This window comes from Brachycentrus maculatus, unplaced genomic scaffold (genome assembly GCF_059751285.1).
Source record: "Brachycentrus maculatus isolate JH-2025_06_01 unplaced genomic scaffold, ASM5975128v1 h1tg000165l, whole genome shotgun sequence".
In the NCBI taxonomy this organism is placed as follows: Eukaryota; Metazoa; Arthropoda; class Insecta; order Trichoptera; family Brachycentridae; genus Brachycentrus; species Brachycentrus maculatus.
Genome location: NW_028280918.1, coordinates 563,144 through 581,972, shown reverse-complemented (window position 1 = coordinate 581,972; position 18,829 = coordinate 563,144). Strand labels below are relative to the sequence as shown.

At 29.0% G+C, this 18,829-nt stretch overlaps 1 long non-coding RNA gene across 1 annotated transcript in view; it reads left to right on the top strand.

The window, feature by feature from the left end:
* Positions 1 to 16,011: 16,011 nt before the first annotated feature.
* LOC148308464 (uncharacterized) overlaps positions 16,012 to 18,829 on the top strand; it is a 158,744-nt gene continuing 155,926 nt past the window's right edge. Inside the window, exon 1 of the long non-coding RNA XR_015837682.1 lies at positions 16,012 to 16,483. This is a non-coding gene — a long non-coding RNA (uncharacterized LOC148308464). The remainder of the gene's footprint in view (positions 16,484 to 18,829) is intronic.

The window sequence follows — 18,829 nt, the reverse complement described above, 5'->3', positions numbered from 1 at the left end:
ATATATATATATATATATATATATATATATATATATATATATATATATATATATATATATATATATATATATATATATATATACATATATACATATATACATATATACATATATATATATATATATATATATATATATATATATATATATATATATATATATATATATATATATATATATATATATATATATATATATATATATATATATATATATATATATATATATATATATATATATATATATATATATATATATATATATATATATATATATATATATATATATATATATATATATATATTTCTGACTATATCTCCTCACGTTCTGCAATCCTGTCCCCTCTGAGTAATTCTAAAATCGTGTATCCGGCGTTGAAGCTTATTGTAGTACTCTATCTAGTACTAGCCCTACTGTGCGACCTTTTCCCCTCCACGTCTTCCGACGCAATAAGCCTCTCCAGATTGTCAGTAACTGTGTTCCGCCTCGAGACACGCCCGAAAAACTGAGGGATGTGTTTACCACACTGCACGTAGAAAAGACAAGCTAGTTTTTTTAAAGATCACACATATACATTTAAGTTATAAATAATATGACTGAGAGCCCCTATCTTCTTGCGCAGATACCTTTTCACTGTCCAATTAGAATCAATAGGCATAGTCATACCTTTTATAATCCAGCACCAACAAAGAACTATTCAAAAAATTCCTTTATTTATCGAAGTTGTGGGAAATTTAATGAATGTTGTACACACCTTGATATGTTCTACTCCAATCTTTCAAAATTTAAAGCTAAATTGTTCGAAATCTTATAAACCTAAAAAAGTAATTCTATTCCCTGTCCTTTCCTTTTCTTTCTTTCCTATCACTGCCATCTCCTTTTCTCTTTATCCCATCCTTGTCTCATGTCTCTTCCTTTATAAAGACTTCTCTTACGTATAGTTGTGAAGAACTATAATTGGTACTCATGATTTTATTTTTTGTATTCTGTTTGTATCATATATTGTAACTGTTGTTCTTCCTTCCAATTAAATAAAATAAAATAAATAAATAAATATACGTTGCATTATTTTGCTTGTGGATCATATTCACACCCAATGAGACATAGATCACTGTGTTTTGATTAAGTATTATACTTTATTTTGAGTGTCCGCCTCCGTAATGTTATGGTTAGTGTTTAGCTACCGTGCTGGAGGTCCCAAGTTTGATTCCCAGGGAGGATGAAAATAAATATTAATGCTTTTACACTCTATCTTTTATTTAATATTACCCTAGACACCCTGAAGCGCAGGAGTGATCACCTTGCCTTCATGTAAGTAATGATCAAGATAACACTGCGTTAAAACGATGCAGATTCCTATGCATCATTGGGTGCGGATAAGGGTTAAAAGAAGAATAATAATATCGTGAGTACGTCAAAATCTTTATTCACAAATCTGGGTTTGTTCACTTAGGAGTTATTTATATTGACATCTCAATAACGATGAAGAATATATAAGTCTGCGTATTTACAGATTTACAGGGGTCTCCTAATATATAACATGATTCGGGAAGAATTTTACCGTTTCATAGAGGTCTCTGCCAATTAAAAATTACTCAACTATACTAAAGATGCTCTAAATAACTTGCATATGAACGAAGGTGTTGGCCGATTCCGAATTTGAGTCTATTGACACTTTCATGCACATGCTATTGTACTTATTTGGCATAATCTATTATTGAGTTTAGTAAGTTTGTTTAGTCAGCAGCGACCTTTATCAAACGTTTGTAAGAATAATCCCGAATTATTAATATGCACACTAGGAATTATTAACACTTAAAATATTGTGAGAATTATATCAATTGTAATCATTATTCAATAAGAGAAATATAGCCTATTTTCAATAGAAATCTGCATATGCCATAAACAATATTTTTTGATGGTAATTGTTCAATTAATTTCTTTATTTTAATTATAAAAAAAAATATATGTTCCATGTAATGTTTAAAATGAAAAAAGTCCTTTCAACAACGTTATATATCGAAAATCGTCAATTTTTGACGTGACGTTGTTGAAAGGAGAGAGCGATATGTCAGGAGAATTACTCAAGTTCTTGATCTTTTGTGACTATTGATCGAAACACAGACTTATGATGTTGAATCATTCTCCTCACCACAAGTAAAGTGTATCAGGTTGTTAGATTACCATGGGTGTATCAGCACAAAGAGCCTTCATTTATAATTTACAAAGGGTTTTCATGGTTTTCACGGCTTTTCAGTAGATTAGGTCAAAAGGGAGTCTGAGTACCGCTGATCAACCAGCCCTTGGTATTTCATTATTAGCCGTTGAAAACTGTAGAGGCTTTAATCTTGAATTCATATGCTAAGAAGGCAGAAAAAATTTAAAAAAATTATTTAAAAAAATAATAAATATTCCACCAATTTCAAAACTATGTATGAAGATATGCAAGAAGAGGTGAAAACTGTTGCAAAGATAAGGTGTGGCGTTCTTTTTTTTCCTGCATATCTTTGTGCAAGTATATAAAAGGTTAGAAAAAAATATGACTAAGAAATATTTTGTGGAAAAACATGATGATTTGAATGTAAAAAAAAAATTATAAGATTATTTTGTTGATTTCATTAATGTCAAAACGACTTTTTTCGAGAACAACATAAAACTCACTCCTTTCAACAACGTCATATATCAAAAATCGACAATTTTTAGTTGTGCAGCTTTCCGGAACGCCTATAAAATATACTATATTCCAGCAAAAATGGCATATTTTTACCCGCTCTAGGGCAAAAAATGTTGTTTTGGCATTTTCAAGAAAAGATTTGTTCAATTATTTTTTTTAAATATGCTTAATATTTTTCAAATGGAGAAAAAACCTTCAGGTTCTACCTAAATTGCACTGGTATTGTCTTGATATTTATTTTTAATAGACTTTATTTTATTTTTAAACTTTAAAAACAATCTCCTGAAAAATAAAGTTTTTTGATATATGACGTTGTTGAAAGAAGTAAGTCCTCATCATTATTTTTCGATATGTCCTCATCATTATTTTGTTTATTCACCTGTTAATGAGTACATCTGTACTTTTTGACACTAGTCGTGGGGTGACATAAATAAACTCAAATAATTGGTCTTACATAACTGTGTTTAAGTTTTTTTTCTAAATTCACCACTATTATTAGTACGATCAGTACAATTTCGATACGAATAACATTGAGATTATGTCTAAAATGTTTTCCGGGTATGAAAAATAATTCTGAAAACCATGTCCTAAATAAGGACCTTAATATTATTTACTCTTCATATTTCCTATCAATATTTATCCCATAATGTAATAAAGGTAATAGCAGACGTTGTTTTATCCTTTTGGATTCCAAATAAAGGAGAAACAACCTAACGAAACATTATTAATTTAGAGCTTGTCCCCTAAGGGTGGATTTGCTATTCCAATTCGACGACCCGTTAATGAATTTTATCAATGAATTTTCCAATCTTCGTTTATCCGCACCGAATACCTATACTAATTTCTTCATTGTAAATATTACAATACTGGAAAAAATAAGGTAATTCTTTTGAGAGCAACAAGCTTGATAACTTAAATTTAAAATTTCTCCTATAATTGGAGATAATCCAACAATTATTTGGACACAACTAAAATATTTTAAATATCTTCAATTGACTCGGTAGTCACTTTGTTGCAATATCTATCCCATTTTAAATTTAAATTACAGTCGGTGAATGCAACATTTTATGAGAGCAACAAGCTTGATAACTTAAATTTAAAATTAATCCTATAATTGGAGATAATCCAGATTTGACAACAATTATTTGGACACAACTAAAATATTTTAAATATCTTTAATTGACTCGGTAGTCATTTTGTTGCAATATCTATCCCATTTTTAATTTAAATTACAGTCGGTGAATACAACATTTTATGAGAGCAACAAGCTTGATAACTTAAATTTAAAATTACTCCTATAATTGGAGATAATCCAGATTTGCCAATAATTATTTGGACACAACTAAAATATTTCAAATATCTTTAATTGACTCGGTAGTCACTTTGTTGCAATATCTATCCCATTTTTAATTTAAATTACAGTCAGTGAATGCAACACTTTCTTTTTTTTAATAAAATTTATTATTTGCTAAAGAAAATTTTGTTCAATAAAATGTACCACGAAGTTTTTGCAAAAAATATTTGAGAAGAGATTAACTCAATCTTAATATTTTGTGTTCGTACATATTAAGAGCTAAATGACCCTAGATTTGGGATTGAAATAGTGCTATAGTAGTCCTGAAAAAGCCCTAAAATTGGCGTATACTTGTCTTTAAGGTTGCGTTGGCGTCGGACCAAGAATGTATGGAAACAACTATTATACAATACTTTAAACTACTGAAACGTTAGCTGTTATAATTACGTATAAATTCACACACTGGATCACATTTAATCCTAAAAATATAACCTTTCATCCCCCAGACCGGGCAATATGTACATACTCGCATATGCATGGTCCCAAGCAATATATGGCAATATATGGTCCCAAGGTACCAATGTATAATCCCTTCTAATGCATACTGAATTACTGTATGTTTTATAATATATTATTGGTTTAGTATTTAAAGTCGTTTTAATAAATATTTATTATGTTTTATCCCATTTTGTTTACTAAGTTATTAAAATTTCGTCTCGTAGTCACAACGTAATAAATATTGTATATTCAAATATTTGAATAAGTTAAGGGAAAAATTAAACAGTTTTAAAATCAAACTTAATTATGATATCAAACAAGAACATTTAAAATATAACCAGTTTACAAAATTCGCTACAAAAATGTGTTTAAATACATGGAACAAGAAAAAGAAGTCTGAACATTATGAAGAAAAGAAAACTTATGTAGTTCAGTAATTTTATGAGAATTTAAAACAGAGGAACTGATAAAAATGAATAAAGGATATTTGATAAATTTATGACGCCTGTTTTTACGCAATAAAAATTGTACAGGTCGGGGCAAAATGGCCCGAAATTTGTAATTGCTGAAATATATTGGATGTTTGTCAAATTTATCGTCACCACATAAATTCTTAATCAGAACGTATGTCATTACAAACTCATGTAAGGTTTGAGGCGATTTCCATGAGCTAATGTTTTTTTACGTTGATTTTGCTTAAAATCGTTCTGGTTTGTAATTAATATTGAACCCACTAACTTGATGATTTGGTAAGAACTATTCCTGCATTGAAAAGAATAACTTTCAGATAAAATTCAATAGCTGTAAATTTTCAATTTATGTTTCTTTTTTAATAAAAATCTTCTTTAACGTGTTAAAAATACTGTTTAGTTTAAGCAACCATATTTTCAAACCCCCAATACAATACTCAAGCCCCATCCTGTAAAAAGAAAAGTTTCAAAACTTTTATTGTTTAAAAAATTTTCTTCTTTTTAATTACCAAATTTATGATTCTTCTTTAAACTTTGAAAGCAAAAAAGAAACTGATTTATTTAATAGCCAAGCATGTTTTAATATTCTTAGTTAGATGAATTTTTCAGAAATTTTTTGACAAGTTCAAGAGATTGTTAATTACAAGTGAAAGGGGTTTTCTGCATTCATTCAATCATTTCCACTCGACATGTGGAATATGTGCAGTCCATAATTTGGCAAGAGGGTCTTCTGTGGGCTGCCAGCTGTCTTGTTCAAGTTAGGTACGCGTCCCGAAGTTCAAACGAGAACTGCCTACTCTGTCGAATTGTCAGCAGCGGACGTTCTGAGCGGCGGAAACCTTGTAAAAGATGCAGGCTTGTTTATGGCTCTCGGGAGGCACTCAAAATTCATGGCCTAGCTAACTTAATTTTTTTTTTTGGCAATATTTACATGAAATAAAAATTAAATAAGCTAGTAAAAGTTTTTAAAAATCAGACATGTATTCGATTAATTATTTAAGTCAATAATTCTCAACAATTAACTCAGCATAAACATTGTTAAAAACGTGTGTTTGGTCAATTTCAATTTGATAGTCGCAAGTACCTTTTTTTCAGCGTGGCGTTATCTGTACTAAGATTTCTAAAATATTTTCTAAGTAAATCAGAAAAATAATCGTTGGCAATGTGTTATCAAATATCTTATCTCAATTTTGTCATTAAATGACAAAAATCACATTGGGTATACATAAATTCTGTACAGAGTCGCCACTCATCGCAAGGATAAGATCACTTGATATTTTATCTAGGTTTAGTCATACATTTTATATCAAAAGTTTCCATTCTGCTGACTATGAATTTCTTATCCAAGCAAATAAGGATATCTTTTTGGAAAAATCCCACTTAGAATATTTCTCTTGGAGCTATTTTCAGAGAATGAATCCATCTATTTTTTTTCTATTTTCACTAACTTACTAACCATCACGTTATTTCTCTGTAGGGATAGGCAGAGAGAATAAAACGCCATGCCGAGCTATCTTTGCAAGCATTCTTCACCACTTCGACATTAGTGAATATCCTCATACGTACCTACCTCCCGATTATTCAAACTTCTGACCTGACTTTAAGTACCTACTTGATCATGCCAAGTTTTCTTCGGTCTTTTTCTGTTTCTGTTTACAACTTTATCTGTATCGCGGATATGTTTAAATGCTATTTCATCACTCATTTTTTCAATCTATTCAAAATATCGTAAGACACCTTTCGTAATTTTACCAATAATTTTAGGAAATTTTTATTAGGGTAAAAAAGCAGTTTTCCAGAGAAAAAAATATCTTTCCTGTCACGTGATTGATATTTAAAATTACACGCGTATTTGGATGTAATGGGTGAATAACTGTAGAAGATATTAGATTTTGAACAAACAAACATTTTTAATAATTTCATTAATTGATTTGGCAGTTAATTTGTGGTAAAAATTTATTCATTTTCAGGTAAAAAAAATCTTGATAAACATTTACATTTTAATAAATATTATTATTATTCATTACCATAATTTAATCATATACACGAGTTATTTCATCTAATTTGTAAATTGAAAACAAAATTGTCATTTGTATCATAATTAGAGAATTTTTTGGCTAGAAGCTTGAAAGATTTTACGCATTTAGTATGTAAATATAAATACTTAATGAGCAAATATTTTTTTCTGGGAAATGGCGTACAAACATTGAAAATCATAAATATAGCCTTCGTTCAACGGTCTCAAATGTCTCCGTTTTTTAATTAAACAATGCGAATATGTATAATATTTTTAATATCTTATTTTAATGATAACTAGCTGTTCGCTTAGACTTAGCCACAGCAACGCGTTTCTGTGACTAAGTCTGAGAAAATGGAAGAAAAAAAAAATTAAAAATATTTCTAATATCTTGAATTTCACGAAGCTTTTGATGCATTGAAAATATAAAAAAAAATCAAGAAATAACAATGCAATTGAAAAGGTAAAAATACTGAGTGACAGAAACTGTCAAATAACACGCTGACTGCAATGAACCATGGTTAGTTTCACGAGTTTCGCTTTAACGTTCAACAGATGGCACTGCCATTGCGTTAAAAAAAACTGTGATTTTTTTTTTTACTTTTCACGGGTAAAACACCCATCACAGGTAAGAATTAACTCGCCAGTATTTTTCTTTTTTTTTATTCATTCGGGAATTGTACAGCTTTACATTTACTAAAAGTGTATAATAAAAAATAGTTACATTTATAAAAATAAAGCCAATTACACAATTCCATATTTATGTTATAATTTTAATGACATGCTGTATAATAATTGTAAAGTAATCAATGGATTGCCTTAAAAGATATAAGATTTCGAACAAACAATTATTTAAATTATTATTTATATAGATAGATAAAAATACGCTTGAATTAAAACTCAACGCTATGTCAACATTTTAACCAAAAAATTCACATTCGAAGACTTCGGAGAAATTAGCATTTGAATTTTTATTTATACAGATGTATAAATTTGAATGTCCCGTTGTGTAATAATATAAACCAATTGGTAAATAACTTATCAAGATTTTAGATTTTGATCAAAACAAAAATACCTTTTTTATTTGCCTAGATTTGAATGATATAAAAAGTAATAAGTATGCGAGTACCATTACCTATTTACCCAAACAAAAATTCAATCCAACAAATCTCACTTCACGCTCAATTCAGGGTTCAAACATTTGCTATACCGAGTTTATTTATTGAGGGTTGGTTCGTCTTGTTTATTCAAGAATTCATCTTCCTCTGGTTCTCCTTCCCTGAAAAGGTCGCTCTACGCTTTTCACCCGAATTTCCATGGTATACTCAAGTATGAGAAAAAATTTATGTGCTTTAGATAATGTGTCTGAATCAAATAATAATGCGTTGAAAAGTCCAAAATATTGATAGTAAAAATATTTTTTCTTAATGAGAATATACAACAGAGTAAGAAACTCTGAATAAGAAAAATCTGTGAAGTCAAAGATGTTGTGCAATGGAGAAGAGAAAAAAGCACGTTTCTGGAGAAATTATGTGGGAAGAGCGAGTTTGGATCGAGTGGTGAGAATAGCAACAGATAGCAGCATAAGAGGTAACAGACCACCAGAAAGACCACTTAAACGATGGAGAGAGAGCTGATCTTCCACCTCCGAAGAGCGGACCGGAGAATAAGAGGACATAGTCCTAAATAAAGAAGAAGAAGAAGAAGAAAAAGATAAAGAGAATATGCATGTGATAAGTAAACATGTTAAACCTATCTATACTGGTCATCCAAAAATTACACGTGATCCGAAGCGGGGTACCAAAAGACCCCAGTACATATTTGTATGAAAATCGTAGTAACTCAGACAGAGAGTCATAAATTTCACGGCCTTTCCAGCACGCTGCCATGCACCGACTAAGCGAGAGGCCGGAAATCGGATCAAACGAAAGCGGAGTAATATAATTGTCTCGCTCTCTCCTGTGGTAATATCATATTTATTAAAGTGAAAGAATGTCACTAGCAGACAACAATCACCTTCCTTATATATAATTAAATACAGCTCGCGGTACAGACTTACTGTGCTTTTGATCAAAAACTGGTTTTTGAAAGGTTTGAAAAAAAATTCCTTGAATATTGTGTTTAAAATTACAAAAATTTGGAGTAAGTAGATCTTATAAAACTAAAGTTATTGAATTAAAATAATGTATGGGGGATTTCGATCCCTTAGATCGAGCTGGCTAGGTAAGTTGTAAATATGTGACTTAACTGAATGAAATGTGTCTGAAAACATTCCGAATGAATTGTGACCATGGATGAAATGAGATGATGATAATAAACATGATATGCGGTGTGGGGAAAATGTGGCCATTGCAGATAATGTGTCTTACGAGAAAAAAAAACAGTAATTAAATATATCTTGAGTGAAAAAAATAGTTTTGTGTAAAATTTATATTTCGGAAGAAAAAAAAGCAAAATAAAAGTAATTAGTATGTTTTTCATGAACATATTGACAATAAAGTTTTAAACGTATTTTTTATGAACAAATACTGTGTTAACAAACCCCATACCATGTTTTAAACATTTGTACAAAAAATTCTACGTTTCTATTTAGATGTCAATCTGAATTTAGAAAATGATATAATACATCTAAAATAACTTACTAGTTTCAATCACAGATGTCGGAGACGTAGTTTTACTGGAAAAATACAGTTGACATAATTTGTTTGACGCATAAAAACAACATTATCAAATTTACGTAATATCAATCATGGATAGAAGGGGTAAATTTTGTACGTTATATGACATGATAATTTTAATTAGTCAATGACATTTCATAGGTCCTTTAAATGCCCGGACCTCCATATTTCCTATTTAATATACTTCATCATGTATATTTTGGTAAGCCAAATTTTTGTTGACAATTTTTGGATTTTGCTAAACTTAGGAGAAAATTACATATATCCAGGTTCTTAATTAAAATCTCAACATATGTTAGATGAAAAGAGTATGAAAGTTCGGGCATATGCAGTGTTTTACGACGTTTTCGACACTGTAGGTTCTCATGTATGTGATTATTAACCAGAATTCGGACCTCACATACAAATGAAAGAGTTTCTGCCAATAAAAAAGCTTCTTCATCTCAGCAATACATGTCTCTCGGGAAATTCTAAGTGATTCAATGGAAATGTTTCTAAATTGGATCATACGTATTAAAACTTCCAAGAATTTGAGTAGTGTGGTTGTCAATCATGGAGAGAATTAGTGAATGTTACACGTGTGTAAAATCAGCCTATGGCGGTCGTTAGCCCCACAAATTCACCACACTTCCATATTCTTCATCAATGTTGAGATGAACAAAAATAAAATGAAAAATAACTCCTATAATTGGAGATAATCCAGATTTGTGAAAGTATTTGACACACTCAAAATGTTGTAAAATTTAAGTTAATGTAATACAAGTAAGTTAATGTAATACAATAACAAACCATATTATACTACTTGTTTCTCCAAACAATTATCTTCAAATACCCAATTGATACGTCGCATAGTGCTTCAGGTAGATAACTAATTAATAGTTGTATGATTCTCTTAACCGTATTGGACTGAAGCCAGTATCAATAAATCTGAACCACTTGCTGAAAACAAGTACACTCCAAATTGCTTAAATTAAGACTTCATTCCAGATCAATTTCAGCAGTTTACAATGGCAATAAATAAGGCAAGCCAAGAGCTTGTTTTCAACAATCCCACTTTTCAGGACTACAATGTATTAGTACTAAACATCAATAATTTATAAGAGGTAAATGCAGTATACGAAAAAAATGTATATCCTGGAAAAAATAACTTAAATGAATAGTTTACTTAGTCGCTTTTTGTAGTCCAATGTAGATATGGGTGATCGAATGAAAGAAACCGAATTAAGCAATGACTTTTTAAAAAAAAGTCGTAATATTTATTAATTTTTGGATTGGACATCATATTTGACTTTTTCAAACTGGACAACTGCAGTATACAAACAGATTAATGGTAAAAAATGTTCCAACATTAGCGGCAGCCACTTAACATATATTATCTTTTGTACTTAATAATAAAAATGGTTAAGGTTTTTTTTTTAATTATCACTCGATAACTTTTTTTATATAAAAAAAAAAAAATTTTTAAAACCAAATTGGATGATAAACTTTGCGCTATCCAAAATATGTTATTATACTGCAGCTGTTTAGTTCACAAATCTCATATTATTGACGCACGACGTCATTAGCAAAAATTATAACATCTTCTCACACAGTGATTAATCTTGTGCCCTCCTGTTTATTGCTAATCACGGAAATCAATGCACAAATTCGATTGCATATTACCTTTTCTAGCTTCGAAAATATTTGATAATTTTACATTAAAAACATTAGCTAAAACGAAAGAATTAATACCATGCTATAATTTTTTGCTATGTGAATAGAAATTAATCGATCAGGAATACCTAATAGTTAAATTTTCATTGATAAAGATTGGTATCACTCACCAAGCTTTTTGGAAAGCTTTTTACACAGTTCCTTTGGGAGTTTATTTTATACTTTGTTTTACGTTTTCATCAATCAGAGATACACCATTCATAAAATTTTGATTCATATATATATCAAAGAGCAGATAAAGCATTTTTGGAAATTTATTTCACTCAGGGTTACTGACTGTGTTATTTACCAATAGATGGCAGTCTACTGGTGTCACTCTCCATTTTCTAACAAACTTAAGGAACGAAAATGGCCAAGAAAAACATGGCATTTCGAAAACAATTAGACACTTTAATTTTGGCGTGTCAAAAGTCTAAAATACCGGGGATGGATGTAAAGGAAGCTAGGAGTATATGTCAGTACAGGAAAGTGTGGCGTTTTATCCTCTCTGATTACCCCAGCAGCAAAAAGATATACCAGTAGTAGTGACGTAACTTACCTAATGTATGATTGAGATAAGGCTGTATTACGTTATCTACCTTTTTTTACTATTACTGTTTGTAAAAGGAATAAATAACACGCAAAGTCTCTACTTTTAGAGGCTTTTCTGCAAGTAGGAATGTAAGGATACGGAAGGCAAATGTAAAAAATTCATCACAAACACCCAAACCAATTGAAAACAAATCTTTTTTGAATTAGTTTTGCATATGGCGGGAATCAAACCCGCGACCCCAGTTTGGCAGTTGACAGTCTAAAAACAACTATGCCACGGCACTTGTCTATTTTTTTAACTCCATGTTAGTAACGAAGATGGCATCATGTTTTAATTAATTAATGTTTTTCGAAAGGTTATCCTTAGCTCCCTTAGCTCCCTTCGAATCTGAAATTGAGAAAGAAAGGCGGTGGAACCCACCGATTAGGTACTATTTTTTTATTATTATTAAATAGTTAAAATTAAATTGATATAAGAGTATGTACATATGTAAAAAAACCCATTAACCGGAAGTTGAACAGAAGTGTACTGCCGGGATAAATGAACGTAGTATTTTAATATCCCCCCAGGACGTGAGAAAAAGCAGAGATTTCCGTCTCTTGGGATACCAGTATTACTAAAAGGGTTAACTTTGTGGTTTGGTTTACTCCACTGACCCCGTTTTAAAAGTATTTTACGGGATGTGAAAGGGGTACTGTCACAAAAGCTCTTTTTATGAAAATTTCGTTAGCGAAATACATTTCATGAAAGGTGAACTGCTATTGAATTTTGTAAAAATATTTTATAAAACATTTTTTTTGAACACCCATCAATTCACATGGTAATATTTATATTTTTGACCTTTCCAGCACTTTACTTAATTATTGATTTTGAGGAACGAATAAGTCATCGTTCAGTATCGTTCAGGAATAAAATCATATCAAACTGGATGTTGTATATGAAATATACAAGCATGGACAGTGATCATAACTGTTGAGACACTGTTTAGAGCTGTCCAAGACAGGAACAATCATACTGAAGTGATAGTCGACGCCAGAGGAACCTGACAGCGCATAAAGAAGAAGTAAATACTATTATTTTATATTATCCATTCGACACCGGAATTTTCGACCAACGGATGATGCATTGAGAACATATCTCAAGTGAGACGAATATCTATTTTTTTTGTTCCATGAGAGATGAAAGTCAGACCATTCCAGGGCTTACTTTTTAACCTTTGCCTAGTTTAAGTGATTACTGTTACACTTGTGTAGAATTCACGTTTCTGCCTATTATTAAATATCCATTTTGAATTTGTTTTGATGTTTATTTCTCAGAACAGACACCTAAAATATATATTTTAATCTAAATATATATTACAGCAAAAATTATACATCCAGTTTATAAAAAAAGTAATCAATTTTACACTTGTGTAGAGCCTACCTTTCTACACATTATATTGCATAAGTTTTGATTTTTCGTTTCAATTAAGACACCTATAATATATATATCTTAAAATAAAAGTAGTATATAAAGAACTAAATAGTTATTGATCCTTAATCTCATGCATAATATAATATGTAATCTCATATCAATTTCAGAAGTATCTCGCATATATGATCGAGTATTAACAAGCTATTCAATGTCGTGTCATAACGTCTTAATCAATTCATAGATTTTCATATTCTCCTCTACAAAAAACATCTTTAAAAATCTTGCTATTAATATTATCCCACAATTGTATTTCAAAATATGAAGAAAAAAATGTATATTCATATTCTTAATTAAATATATTAATTTTAAAGCATACCTATTTCATAATTCATAAACATACCTCAAAGTTGAACCCAGTATAGATCTAAGCCCGAGTATTTGCGAGTGATCAGTATGTTCCAACAAAGAAACAATAAAAAACGTAACAATAGCAAAAACAGAAGAACAGTAGTCGAAACATTTGGCTTTCGACCAAATTTTAATCGCTTCTGATTTATTACAAACAAACATTTTTTAAATAAATTTTGAACTGTTCACGTAAACCATTAATTATTTTATGTTTATATATATTTTTTTTTTTTTTTGTAAGAGGTCTTATGTCGTTTTCATTTACATACGTATAAAAATATTAAGATAAAAAAGTTTTAACGAAATTTGGAATTTGAAAAAATACCAACTGCTTTTATCCTCAAAAGGTTTGATACCTATATCAATAAAAATATAAATATGACTTACGAACTAACTAACCACTACGCCGCTTTTCCGCAGGGGGAGGCAGAGAGAATAGAACGCCACACTACTCTGTCCTTGCAAACATTCTTCGCCTTTTCCACGTTCATGCATCTCCTTAAACATACCCGCCAATTGTTTCGACTCCCAACCCGACCACTTTCAAGTATTTGGCAGACTTGATCGTGCTAAGTTTTTCTCAGTCTTCCTCTTCTCTTTTTTCCAATTACATTCGCCTCATAAGTTTGTTATACCGTTCTTTCCTCACTCATTTGTTCTACATGTTCAAACCATCTCACAAGTTATGTTACACTACACTACACTACATGTTCCCAAGTCTCATTCAGCTTTGCATTCCTTCCTTATTTCACCATTCGAACATCTATCATACATCGTTTTGTTTTGTATAAATATGAGTTTATTCAAAATATTCTAATTTATAAAGTTATTGCCGATTGCTATGAAATTTTGACACAACGTTGTATTCGAATACGTTGGTGTTCTTATGTGTTATTTTCCTTTTTGTTCATTTAAACATACTGAAACCGGGTCAGATTGTGTACTTGTGTACGAGTAGACAAAAAGCCTTGCACATCTAATGGTGACTATTAAAGACTTAAAATTTGGCATGATATTTTTTTTATTATTTTTTAAAAATTAAACACTTGAATATACCACATTATGAAAACTTTATGATTATGTTTTAATTTTTATCAGAAGATGAAAACATCGGTAAGTTTTGGAAACTCGTCGTATATATAAATAAAACTCATAAAATTGTATATATAATTGTATATGTGTTTAATTTTTAAAAGATAATCAACATGTCATTCCACAAAGCTAATATAATAAAATAATAATAAAACCCTTATCCGCACCCCAATGGTGCATAGGGCACTGCGTCATATAAACGCAGTGTTATCTTGATCGTTTACACATGAAGGAAAGGTGATCAGCCCTCCGCTTCAAGTACCAGTCCAGGGTAATAATAATGAATAAATATTACAGTGAAAAAATCACTCATATTTATTCTTACCCCCCCCTGGGAATCGAATCTTGGTCCTCCAGAATGGTAGCCGAGCGTGCTGACTATTACGCTACGGAGGCGGACAAAATTAATTGTATATTGCATAAAATTTACTTTTACACAATTTTTCTCATTTTAAGGACTGCTCTCAAGCATTTTCAGGCACAATACTTATAAACATGTACATTTATTCATTTTGAGGTGGGTAGGTATAATCCACTTCATTAAAGGAGTGATTTGGGAAAGGGAGAATGTTATGTCGTACATTTAACAATTTCCATAATATTTTTTCGAAAAAAAGTAAAATCCACCACACTTTCTTCTCACGTTCTTGGTAATTGTGCATTTTTTTATTAAAGTGGCCTGTGAATCACTCGGTTTTATTTTATGAGTAAAAAAGAGTCTCATTCCATATAAGCTGTGTATATTTTCTAATATTTATTACTAATATAAATTACTATATGTATATTTAACTTTGGGAGATATATTTTCAAATATTCGGAGCATTAATGAAAATAATAATTTGTAAGCGATATGAAAACTACATTTTTTTCAAATATATTTGGAGTTATTGAAAAATTATTTTACTTTTTTTTCTCGATTTTCAGTTGAAAAACAAAGCAACATTAAGATCAATAATAAATATGATATTTCTTACATATTTTATTTTTATTTTATTTGATAATGAGGTTGCTAACGTAGAACATTGGAAAAACAAATTAAATATTTGACATATAACGCTAAACAATTTAATTAAATTTATTCAACTTTGAAGTTTTGTTCAATATTATATCAATGTCTTTGGAACAGATCGGTGAAAATAGCGAAGCATCGTGTATCGTATGTCTAGATACACAGCCTTCTCTCTCCCTCTCTTCCTACCCTCGACGGACCCGTAAAGCCTCCAGTATGCGTGAAACCTTTCCGGCGTCGTGACGTGCGGCGAAACTGGCGTCTAACTCATTTTCAGTACGAAAATCTCGCGCAGATTTCACGACTTTCAGATCCCCAAAATTTCACAATTTCAGTCGGTTCTAAGATGTAATTTCCTGTGGTTATTTTCAATGTGAGGTGTCTTGAATTTGATTACTTTAAACGTGTTTAAACTTTTGAACTGAAATGATTTATAAGACGTAAAAACTGTTTTTTTTTTAGCATTTATAACAAGCAATAATCGTGGGATATTTACAAAAAAATAAAATGCTTACAACAGTCTAGTGCTTCCTGTCACAAGCAATGTTTTTTTTTTAATATATTTTTGGTTATGTTTAACTTATAAGACAATTATTTGGGAAAAGTGATTGCTTTTTAAAAACAAATAACATAAAACTCTTTTTTGTATATTAAAACTGGAAGAATCATCTGAATCTAAAAAAAGGTAAAGTGAAATATCAATATATATTTATTTTGAATTATTTATCACACATTTTATATTACTTGTATATATATTTATTTGTACATATGTATATATATATATATATATATATATATATATATATATATATATATATATATATATATATATATATATATATATATATATATATATATATATATATATATATATATATATATATATATATATATTTATATATATATATATATATATATATATATATATATATATATATATATATATATATATATATATATATATATATATATATATATATATATATATATATATATATATATATATATATATATATTTGTACATATATATTTGTACATATATATATATATATATATATATATATATATATATATATATATATATATATATATATATATATATATATATATATATATATATATATATATATATATATATAAATATATATATATATATATATATATATATATATATATATATATATATATATATATATATATATATATATATATATATATATATATATATATATATATATATATATATATATATATATATATATATATATATATATATATATATATATAAATATATATGTATATGTATATATATACACACATTTATATGTATCTATATATAAATTTAAACGTTATAAAATATATACATATAATAAATACGTATTTTTCAAATTGATGGAAAGGTTAAAGTAAGCTTTAGTTCTCCTTGTGCTTTAATACAATATGAAGGTTAAAGCAATCTCATATGATCTTTATATAATATTTAAATATCCTTGAAAGGTATATATTAAAGGATAAACCATTAATCGCTTCCAATATCATGCTAGACATTGCGTGACTTGGAAAATATATCGATAAAAAATTACATATCTGAAACGAATATAAATATAGAGTGATTTGAAGACTGAGCTTGAACGTAAAACAAAGAAGTCAATCTAAAATAAAACGAATTTTAATTCGAAGAAGTCAATCTAAAATAAAACGAATTTGAATTTAAAAAAAAATGTTTTAACCAATTCGATTATGAGGGTTTAATTTTGAGGGAATATCAAAATAAATAAGGGTGACTTTTTACTCTAATAATTATTTAATACTGCCCTGGACAGGTACCTAAGGCAATGGATTAAATATCTTTAATTTGTATAAGTAGCGGTTAAGATAACATTACGAATATACAATGCAGTGCCCAATGCATCATTGATAATGATTAGAAAAATAAAAATATTTATTCTTAAAGTTGTTATGTCGATTCAGTCGAAGTTCTTCTCTTTTTTAAATATAAGAACTGTATCCAGCTTAATTTAATTCATTGAGCGGATAAAAAGCCTTGAATGTCTAATGGTGACTATTGTAAGTGTCAAAATTTGACATAGCAACTTATTTTAACACAATTATTATCAATTTAAGGACCGCTCTTAACATTTTAGACGTCATCTATAGTACCACATACATTTATCTATTTTTATGCAGGTAGGTTTAGTCTTCTAATTTTAAAGATTCATTTGGGATATACAATATATTTCACATATATTTAAATGCAAAAGCCAATAAACTTGTTTATATAATTAATGGTCAAGTTAACACAGCACAATTGGGTGCAGATAGGAGTTTTTTTTATATTTACATAAATTGTATATACTTATTTATTGAAAGAATAATTATAAACATATTTAAAATATTATTTTTTGCAGAGACCCATCTAGCCACCTTGTCTGTCTTGTCGGTGGAGTTCTTTTTCCATATATTTTTTATTGTTTTAATCCATTTTAACATAATGTACACAAAAACAAAATATATTAATTTTTTTTTAGAATTAACACTTAATCATTTACCTATTCCTTTTTTTTGCCTTTGTTCCATATTTTTGTTGTCCTCTAACCTCCGTCGGCAACAAATTAAAAATATTTGGAACGATGTATTGCTCGACTTTTATATTTATTGATAATTATTTGGACTATCAAACCTTCGTTTTAATGTGTGTGATATATGCATATATAATATCACATACGGTTGAATACATGAGCTCATTGTTTTAAACGTTGTCTATTTATAAAGGTGTATTGACATGAAAAATGCCTTTTTTCCGGGAAACACTCAGCGAAAATTTACACGATACTATTTACTTAAATAAATATTTTAAATTCGTTTATGTACTACAAAACAAGCAGATTGCTCAAATAATAAACTTTGATCTCAATTTGGCATCTGGGTATCATCTGTTTTTAATATATTTATTTTCGCAATGTCAGCATTTTAATTTTCAAACATTTATTTCCAGAAATTTCTCTCAAGAGCAAGTATTTATTTTTGTTTG